Source organism: Nilaparvata lugens, chromosome 14 (assembly GCF_014356525.2).
Source record: "Nilaparvata lugens isolate BPH chromosome 14, ASM1435652v1, whole genome shotgun sequence".
Taxonomy (NCBI): Eukaryota; Metazoa; Arthropoda; class Insecta; order Hemiptera; family Delphacidae; genus Nilaparvata; species Nilaparvata lugens.
The window spans coordinates 4,331,307-4,342,573 of record NC_052517.1 but is presented as its reverse complement, the minus strand read 5'-3'; the positions used below and the strand labels follow the sequence as shown (position 1 = coordinate 4,342,573).

Below are 11,267 nucleotides of genomic sequence, written 5' to 3'. Positions count from 1 at the left end.
ATAAACGACCTATACCATGGCATATCTACTTATGCTATGTTTTCCGTACGGTACAGCCATAGCCACCTCTAATACAAGGCCCCGGCCTACGATATTGCAACGTCGCAGTGTAGGCCTAGAATCTAATACATGATAGGTGAAAAAGATCAGCTGGTATTTTAAAAAATATTTTTCACCAATCATGTATTAGATTCTAGGCCTACACTGCTAAGTTGCAATATCGTAGGCCGGGGCCTTGTATTAGAGGTGGCTATGGTACAGCCCACTGCTTTGCACTTATTACCTAGGAGAGTGTTCTTATCCCTAAAATGGATGTTTTCACACTGACCGATTCCTCGCCGACACGACACGACAGAAAGCTCTCCGATTAGGTTGACGTATCAAGAATCGGATAGCGTCGTGTCGTGTCGTGTCGTCGAGGAATCGGCAAGTGTGAAAACGGCCAATGAGTGATTGAGAGAATAAAAGTTGATGAGATGAATCTATAGTAGCGTACAGACTTGGGCGCCATGAACACGTTTTGCTTTCCATCATTTGATGATATACTTATCATATCTGTATTTCTACATATGGAAATTACCGAATATCTGTATTTGTACAGGAACAGTGAGATCAGTTAATGATATACTAATCATATCTGTATTTGTAGAGGAACTGTGAGATAGAGTTATAATCACGGTATATAGAAGAAGACGGTAGGTGTCACGCGCATGTTTGTGCTAAATTTCCGGTGTAGCTGACGTCATTTTATATCCAATCATCTGTTTTCAAGAAATAAGTTTCATAATTGCCAATAGGTGTTGAAAGCCTCGGTTGGTGGCGATGACGTAATCTAGCTAGCTGGCCACTGCGCACACATTTCGTGGCCCCTACCGTTTTCATCTAACTACCGTGGTTATAATAAGCATAGAATCAGCTGATGAAAAGCGAAATGCGCGTATTCGTAGCACATAAGTCTGTACGCGCCATATGAGTGCTATAGAGTATGATTGACAACACTCCAGATTTCGTTTTGTGCGTGTATCAAAGGACGTTGACATTATTTTAAATAACCCTGAAGACTTGTTCACCTCCTGATTTCTATTATTCTGTCTCAAATATATTTATTTCATCGTAATAAATTACCTATTTTGTTTTGTTCATATTCCTCTAAACAAGTTCGGTCTCAAATTTTTTTACCGTAACTGATTTTTCGTTGTGTTCACCATGTTCCTTGTACTGAAATACATGGAAAGTAATTAGTTTTGACATTTGTTGTTCATTTATTTTGTGTTACCGTTTATTTTTGTTTGCATTTAAATTGATGATTATCGTTTTCTTCTTCAATTTTTCTCACTTAATTTTGGTAAGCCCCATTCAATATAGGATACATACCATGGTGAGATACATTTCTAATTCAATTCTATTTAAATTCATGATTATCGTTTCCTTCTTCAATTTTTCTCACTTAATTTTGGTAAGCCCCTTTCAATATAGGATACATACCATGGTGAGATACATTTCTAATTCAATTCTATTTAAATTCATGATTATCGTTTTCTTCTTCAATTTTTCTCACTTAATTTTGGTAAGCCCCTTTCAATATAGGATGCATTCTATGGTGAGATACATTTCTAATTCAATTCTATTTAAATTCATGATTATCGTTTTCTTCTTCAATTTTTCTCACTTAATTTTGGTAAGCCCCTTTCAATATAGGATGCATTCTATGGTGAGATACATTTCTAATTCAATTCTATTTAAATTCATGATTATCGTTTTCTTCTTCAATTTTTCTCACTTAATTTTGGTAAGCCCCTTTCAATATAGGATGCATTCTATGGTGAGATACATTTCTAATTCAATTCTATTTAAATTCATGATTATCGTTTTCTTCTTCAATTTTTCTCACTTAATTTTGGTAAGCCCCTTCAATATAGGATGCATTCTATGGTGAGATACATTTCTAATTCAATTCTATTTAAATTCATGATTATCGTTTTCTTCTTCAATTTTTTACACTTAATTTTCGTAGGCCGGGGCCTTGTATTAGAGGTGGCTATGGTACAGCCCACTGCTTTGCACTTATTACCTAGGAGAGTGTTCTTATCCCTAAAATGGATGTTTTCACACTGACCGATTCCTCGCCGACACGACACGACAGAAAGCTCTCCGATTAGGTTGACGTATCAAGAATCGGATAGCGTCGTGTCGTGTCGTGTCGTCGAGGAATCGGCAAGTGTGAAAACGGCCAATGAGTGATTGAGAGAATAAAAGTTGATGAGATGAATCTATAGTAGCGTACAGACTTGGGCGCCATGAACACGTTTTGCTTTCCATCATTTGATGATATACTTATCATATCTGTATTTCTACATATGGAAATTACCGAATATCTGTATTTGTACAGGAACAGTGAGATCAATTGATGATATACTAATCATATCTGTATTTGTAGAGGAACTGTGAGATAGAGTTATAATCACGGTATATAGAAGAAGACGGTAGGTGTCACGCGCATGTTTGTGCTAAATTTCCGGTGTAGCTGACGTCATTTTATATCCAATCATCTGTTTTCAAGAAATAAGTTTCATAAATTGCCAATAGGTGTTGAAAGCCTCGGTTGGTGGCGATGACGTAATCTAGCTAGCTGGCCACTGCGCACACATTTCGTGGCCCCTACCGTTTTCATCTAACTACCGTGGTTATAATAAGCATAGAATCAGCTGATGAAAAGCGAAATGCGCGTATTCGTAGCACATAAGTCTGTACGCGCCATATGAGTGCTAATAGAGTATGATTGACAACACTCCAGATTTCGTTTTGTGCGTGTATCAAAGGACGTTGACATTATTTTAAATAACCCTGAAGACTTGTTCACCTCCTGATTTCTATTATTCTGTCTCTATTTCATCGTAATAAATTACCTATTTTGTTTTGTTCATATTCCTCTAAACAAGTTCGGTCTCAAATTTTTTTACCGTAACTGATTTTTCGTTGTGTTCACCATGTTCCTTGTACTGAAATACATGGAAAGTAATTAGTTTTGACATTTGTTGTTCATTTATTTTGTGTTACCGTTTATTTTTGTTTGCATTTAAATTGATGATTATCGTTTTCTTCTTCATTTTTCTCACTTAATTTTGGTAAGCCCCATTCAATATAGGATACATACCATGGTGAGATACATTTCTAATTCAATTCTATTTAAATTCATGATTATCGTTTCCTTCTTCAATTTTTCTCACTTAATTTTGGTAAGCCCCTTTCAATATAGGATACATACCATGGTGAGATACATTTCTAATTCAATTCTATTTAATTCATGATTATCGTTTTCTTCTTCAATTTTTCTCACTTAATTTTGGTAAGCCCCTTTCAATATAGGATGCATTCTATGGTGAGATACATTTCTAATTCAATTCTATTTAATTCATGATTATCGTTTTCTTCTTCAATTTTTCTCACTTAATTTTGGTAAGCCCCTTCAATATAGGATGCATTCTATGGTGAGATACATTTCTAATTCAATTCTATTTAAATTCATGATTATCGTTTTCTTCTTCAATTTTTCTCACTTAATTTTGGTAAGCCCCTTTCAATATAGGATGCATTCTATGGTGAGATACATTTCTAATTCAATTCTATTTAAATTCATGATTATCGTTTTCTTCTTCAATTTTTCTCACTTAATTTTGGTAAGCCCCTTTCAATATAGGATGCATTCTATGGTGAGATACATTTCTAATTCAATTCTATTTAAATTCATGATTATCGTTTTCTTCTTCAATTTTTTACACTTAATTTTGGTATGCCCCTTTCAATATAGGATACATACCATGGTGAGATACATTTCTAACGGGTTAATCACAGCTTTGGGTTAATGGTATGCAGTGATGTTATCCATGAAGAATGATGCCGGTTATAAGTGAATCTCATTATAAATATTCATTTTCTGGATGAATATTATGAAATTTTGAATTAAAATTATATGGGAGCGCTTTTTATCGTATTTCTGAAGAAGAGTAGCCTACGTTTTATGCTAATTCGTATAGGACCAATATTTACATTATCAACATAGTAATTAATTCGTTTACACTATGTAGCTAGGGAGCTATATAGCAGAGCTTTATAAAATTTGAGCTACATATAGCTCTGCTATAAGTAGATTTAAAGCTAATTTTATGTAGCTATATTATGTAGCTCTGCTACATGTCATTTTTTATTTATAGCAGAGCTAGATGTAGCTGCTCTGTCCTTGAAGGAAGGCTGCCGCAGCTGTTTAGTGCCTGCTATTGGATAATTTTGTCTCTATTCCAGTCAAATTCACTCTCCATTATTGCACAATCTATATATATAAAAGCGAAATGGCACTGACTCACTCACTCACTCGCATAACTAAAAATCTACCGGACCAAAAACGTTCAAATTTGGTAGGTATGTTCAGTTGGCCCTTTAGAGGCGCACTAAGAAATCTTTTGGCAATATTTTAACTCTAAGGGTTGTTTTTAAGGGTTTAAAGTTCGTATTTTAGCATGTATATTCTTCTTCTCCCAACTCTTAATTATAATTGAAATTTCCATATCATATGTTACTATAGAACTATAATCTAGATAGAGTACCTCTTCGAAACAGTTGTTAACTGGCAACTAAATTAATAATTTTGTCAGGTTGGCATTAAGTTGAGTTGACTTTGTTAGATTGGCACCAAGTTGAAGATTAAATGCATTTATCGCGGAAAATTGATTGGGCACTGCTACTTCAATCCTGGGAATATTATATTACTAGCCGTCAGGCTCGCTTCGCTCGCCATATCCGTTTAGCCAGACGTTTAGTCTGGACCCCCGACTGGATTGTTAAACATATGATAAAAATGCTCAGATGAAAAATGCAGGCGAGCGAAGCGAGCCTGCTGATCTCATTCTGGACGATCCAGTCGGGGGTCCAGGGGGCGGAGCCCCTGGCTAGACGGATATGGCGAGCGAAGCGAGCCTGACGGCTAGTAATATATAAATAAAAAAAAAATGCTTGCAATGCGCAGTAACCTACTGGCACTCTGACAACAAATGAGTACAGTATATCTGGTGTAAACCAGCAGGCACTAACAGCTGCAAACAGCAGTAAACAGCTGCGGCAGCCTTCCTTCAAGGACAGAGCAGCTACATCTAGCTCTGTTATAAACAAAAATTGACATGTAGCAGAGCTACATATACCTCAGATTCTTCTTGATGTTTACCAAAAATTTTGGATAGCTCATTTTCTGCTATATAGCTGAGAAAATAGGCTTAAAACTGCTATATATTATTATTATTATTACAATTTAGTTGCGTAAAGCCACACATTTTGAGCAAGGCTCAAGTGGCATGCAACATGTCAAGTTGAGGATCGGGATCCTGAGAATGCGTTGCAGCACTCCTCTATTGGATAATTTTGTCTCTATTCCAGTCAAATTCACTCTCCATTATTGCACAATCTATATATATAAAAGCGAAATGGCACTGACTCACTCACTCACTCGCATAACTAAAAATCTACCGGACCAAAAACGTTCAAATTTGGTAGGTATGTTCAGTTGGCCCTTTAGAGGCGCACTAAGAAATCTTTTGGCAATATTTTAACTCTAAGGGTTGTTTTTAAGGGTTTAAAGTTCGTATTTTAGCATGTATATTCTTCTTCTCCCAACTCTTAATTATAATTGAAATTTCCATATCATATGTTACTATAGAACTATAATCTAGATAGAGTACCTCTTCGAAACAGTTGTTAACTGGCAACTAAATTAATAATTTTGTCAGGTTGGCATTAAGTTGAGTTGACTTTGTTAGGTTGGCACCAAGTTGAAGATTTAAATGCATTTATCGCGGAAAAATTGATTGGGCACTGCTACTTCAATCCTGGGAATATTATATTACTAGCCGTCAGGCTCGCTTCGCTCGCCATATCCGTTTAGCCAGACGTTTAGTCTGGACCCCCGACTGGATTGTTCTAACATATGATAAAAATGCTCAGATGAAAAATGCAGGCGAGCGAAGCGAGCCTGCTGATCTCATTCCTGGACGATCCAGTCGGGGGTCCAGGGGGCGGAGCCCCCTGGCTAGACGGATATGGCGAGCGAAGCGAGCCTGACGGCTAGTAATATATAAATAAAAAAAAAATGCTTGCAATGCGCAGTAACCTACTGGCACTCTGACAACAAATGAGTACAGTATATCTGGTGTAAACCCAGCAGGCACTAAACAGCTGCAAACAGCAGTAAACAGCTGCGGCAGCCTTCCTTCAAGGACAGAGCAGCTACATCTAGCTCTGTTATAAACAAAAATTGACATGTAGCAGAGCTACATATACCTCAGATTCTTCTTGATGTTTACCAAAAATTTTGGATAGCTCATTTTCTGCTATATAGCTGAGAAAATAGGCTTAAAACTGCTATATATTATTATTATTATTACAATTTAGTTGCGTAAAGCCACACATTTTGAGCAAGGCTCAAGTGGCATGCAACATGTCAAGTTGAGGATCGGGATCCTGAGAATGCGTTGCAGCACTCCTCTATTGTATAGGGACATGCCTCTACCAATGTCCTGGTTATCTTAGATAAAAACACTCTATAACCACCACACAACCTAATATCCTCTGGAATACAATTATAAAACTTCAATCCTGAATAATACGGTCCTTTTTCAAGCAGAGAGAGTCTATGAATTGGGAGCTGGAACAAACATGCATTTCTACCTCGAGTTCTGTATGCATGATTAATTCGGTCGACATTGAACATTTCTGAATTTTTGAACACAAAAGAAACCACTTCCAAGAAATAGATAGCTGGAACAGAAAGAAGCTGGAGTCTCCTGAGTATAGGTTTACAGGAAGAAGAAGGACTCACTCCCTCAACAATCCCAAGTGCTTTTTACTGCATTTTGAAGCATGTGTTCAAATAGTTCCTTCCTGACCCCCAAAATAAAATACTAAATCTAATCAATGATAGGAAATATCCATGATAGACCCTTAGAGCTGTCGTAATATTTGAATTTGCCTTTACAGTTCTCAGACTGTAAAGACTATATAGCCGGACTATATAGCAGATCTCCAGTGTCACTTCTCGAACTTATAGCAGAGCTACATAGTGTAAACCTAGCTTTAGTGATATAAAGCACTCTGATATTAATAATATAACAATCTAGCAATAATGTTGTAAAGACTATAATACATTAATAGGTACGGCACGTAGACTTCTTCATTTCTAGCTTAAAGAAATTACACATTATTTAACTATTTTGAATTTTGTGTCTTATACATGAAGATAATACAGTATCTTCAAAGCTACAATTTGACTAACACATTATATTTGTAAAGGGTCAATTTACTATTGAGAAATATTATTAATAATGTTGAGATATTATGGAATGTAGAAATAAAATAGTACAATATTGGGATATTGTTTATAATTTACCACTATGGATCAGACATTCATATAAATACTGTGTGTGTATATGTATTATGTGTATATGTATATATTTATATATATATATAGCACTTAACAGAAAACACTTTAAAGTTTTATAATATAAATGTAAACAGGATACACACGACACGGATAGATTAAAAACTTACATTTAAACGAGAATTTTCGGGGAGCTGGGTCCCCTTTGTCAATCACCCTTTGTTGATTCTCGTTTAAATGTAAGTTTTTAAGTGTTTTTAATCTATCCGTGTCGTGTGTATCCTGTTTATATTTATTTATATATATATATATATATATATATATATATATATATATATATATATATATATATATATATATATATTCATCCATTGTTACTATAATGCAGTTCACGGAACTCATTCCCCACATTCAGACTTGTTGTTTCATATTTATTAAGGATTGAGGTTTTTATGCGAGAAGCTGTTTCTTTTAGTTGAGAATTAATCTGGCCATTGAATATGTAAGAGGCTAAAAATATGCAGTATAAAGCTAAGTTGTCCACAAATAGTTTTCTACTAAAAGTTGTCAATTTTTGTAGAGAACAAGATTAGTTGCTCTTCTTAAACGTGGATCAACAAAAGTTGCCAATTTTAAGAGCTTGGTTGGCGTGGAATTGTAGAGGGGGAACATTTTGTTGGCAACTTTTCTATAGTGTTTCCCACACACTGAGAGAAAAACAAAAATTTTGTTGAGAGCTTTAAGAGGTTTGGTTCAACATGTATTCAACTAATATTAATTTGAAAGGCTTCACTGTTGAGAAGATCGAAACTACTGTCATCCATAATTTATTGACCGAAGCGAAGCTGAGGTTTTAGTTTCGACTCGATCGGCTTTTGTTTGTTTGTACCGCAGTTACAGTCGCAGTTATTGTCCGATTTGGTTGAAATTTGGTATACAAGCTCTTTGAAACAAGGCGCAGAAACGTATGTGTAACGATTTTTGATAAGACCTCCGGTTTTAATATAAATTGTGCCGCTCTAAAATGTGCTATATTGAATGAATGGTATCGTTGGAATGCTATCGATAGAGGACAAGAGGTTGTCAGCGGTGAACCTTGAAACGTCTGAGCCGCTCCAAATCATACTGTATTTATTAATTGAAGAAAACTTCTCACTTGATTGTACCATTTCTTCCCTTTTCAACACGATATTTCCCTGTTTCATAGATGAATAGTTTCTAGACCTACCGAACCGGCCGGAGACACATCACAGCTTAGTAAAGTTAGCTCTTGTTTTCGCTTTAGTATGAGTATGAGATCGGAAACCGACTTGTGAGCATAAACATTATGCATAGACATAACAAGCCGCCATAACATTGAATCCACTTTTCATAAAAAACATTATTAGCAACCTCCTGTCATTGTCACCAACATACCCATGTTATTTAGAATCATTTCCGTCTCACTATCGTCTGTGAGACGATTCATGGTCTAAATTGCCTACTGCATATTCCATTTTTTGTCAGTTGACCGATTTCTTATAATTAATTATTGTTAGAAAATTTGTAATATTGTAAATAATAATTATTTTATTTATTTATCTATTTACTCTTATGGCTTTTATCGGCAGAGAGATCCTCTCGGATGTTCTGCCTTGCCGTATTACCCAATGTCATTTCCTATCAACACTCAAGTTTATAGGTTATGTATTGGGTAAATAATAATATGGGGACGATATGGAGGTACCTCCTTGAGAGACATTTATAAGTCCGGTGTCCCTGGAAACAATGTCTTTAGCACTTTCAAAGGAGAAAATAATAGATGTCTTGGATAAATCTTCACAATATACTGTACTTTCTTAATGGCCCTTCTCATTAGTTTGAAAGTTGTAGGCTATTCATGAGCGAGGTCTACTGTTCACAGAACTACTAGTTAATAGGCTACTAGTTGTAGGCTATTCATGAGCGAGGTCTACTGTTCACAGAACTACTAGTTAATGAAGAATGATAGAATCGGCTTATACGTGTAGGGGATAGGAAAGTCACGAATGACGCATAATCACGTCTCAACTACTCAACTGATTAACTTGAAATTTTGCATATTGATTCTTAATTCACCAAAGATGGTTAAAGACTCATTTTAAATTCTTGAAGATTTCAGTTTGACGAGTTCTTAATTATCCAATGTTGTGATCAAGGCCAGGTTTTTCTGGATAGATCGTGTCAAGTAAAATTAAAAACAATATTCACAAACTTTAGGCAGTATCACAGTCCAGCAAAGCTCTCACTAAAGAAGTCCTCCAACTGGTAGAAGCTCCTTCCAATGAGTTCCTGAATACATTTACAGGGCGCGCTCTCTAACTGAGTCTGGCAGGCAGTTAAACATTCGCACAGCCAACACTGGAAAACTAACCTTCACTCTTGACAGACGACAGCGCGGCACATCCAAGTTGACCCTCCCTCGAGTTCCATGTGAATGCACTTCCTCTCTTCTGGTGAATGTGTACGGTAAATGTTTTTTCGCCACACTGCACAGAAAGCAGCTGTTTTCCAGTCCCTACGTAGATCTGAAAGACATTGTTTGCAGACGACTCTCGTCTGACGTCAGAACAGGTTTCTTTCCGGCCTAGGCCGGAAAGAGTACCCTTTCCAGCCGCTAACATGGAACTAAGAAAGGTGATCAAAAAACTTTTCATTATTTGTGTTCATTATTCAATAATTAAAACATTTATAATAATATCATCTTATTGTCATTTGAAAGAATAAAAAAGTATAAACTCAACCTCCCACATAATTGAACATCATCTTTTAGGTTATTTAGACAAATCAGAATAAAAATAAAAATCTGATGTGGCGCACTCACACAACTTTCCTTGCCGTTATGAAAATTTATCACCTGACGCTAGTGTTCCTGCGCATCTCAAGTTTACTGTTCAAAGATTTGATCCAGCTGGTGACAGGGCAATAACGCTGGAGACCCACGAGGTCTGCAATCTCTTCATAGTGAATCATTTAATAGAATAAACAGTTGCCAACAGTTTACAATTGGATAATCACATTTTCTCAAATTTCGAGCTTATTTTTAATTTTAGGTGAAAATGTTACTGAACATTAATTGTAGAGATTCTCATGCTCAATCTTTTCCACTCAATTTTTTTTGTTTGAATTGTATCTGAAGCCTGATAATTGAGAATCTAAAATCAAACTTTGCATAGATGGGGCGGAGCTCCTGAAATTTTTTACAGATATGGGACTTGTGGCAGTTGATAGAGCTTATCGATGACTATTTCAGGTATAACTTTAATCAAAATCGTTGGAGCCGTTTTCGTGAAAATTGCGAAAACCCCTGTTTTTGACAACATTTTCGCCATTTTAGCCGCCATCTTGATCGAAATTGTTCGTGTCGGATCCTTATATTGTAAAGACCTTACGTTCCAAAGTCATTCCGTTAATTGGGAGATGAGATATCGTGTACACAGACGCACATACACTCATAGTACACACACACACATACAGACCATACAGACACATACAGACACCCAAAAACCACTTTTTTGGACTCAGGGGACCTTGAAACGTATAGAAATTTAGAAATTGGGGTACCTTAATTTTTTTCGGAAAGCAATACTTTCCTTACCTATGGTAATAGGGCAAGGAAAGTAAAAATACTTGGACAATTTCCTGATATTCAGATTAGGCCTCAGATTTGCTAGAGCTATCACCTTCCACTTCTGCTTTCGGAAGTGCCTAGTAAACAACTATTCTCATATATATATATATTGTTTATTTTTGTGTGTGGCGAAAAATAGCGTTCGCACCACGGGCAAAAATGTTTTTCCAGCTCTCAATCTTCTCTAGTCCTCGGCCT

At 36.0% G+C, this 11,267-nt stretch overlaps 1 long non-coding RNA gene across 1 annotated transcript; it reads left to right on the top strand.

Moving 5' to 3' along the window:
• Positions 1-162: 162 nt before the first annotated feature.
• LOC120354163 lies at positions 163-3,022 on the top strand. Its single transcript, XR_005572864.1, has 2 exons — positions 163-246; positions 2,035-3,022. It is a non-coding gene; the product is annotated as an uncharacterized LOC120354163 (long non-coding RNA).
• Positions 3,023-11,267: the final 8,245 nt, after the last annotated feature.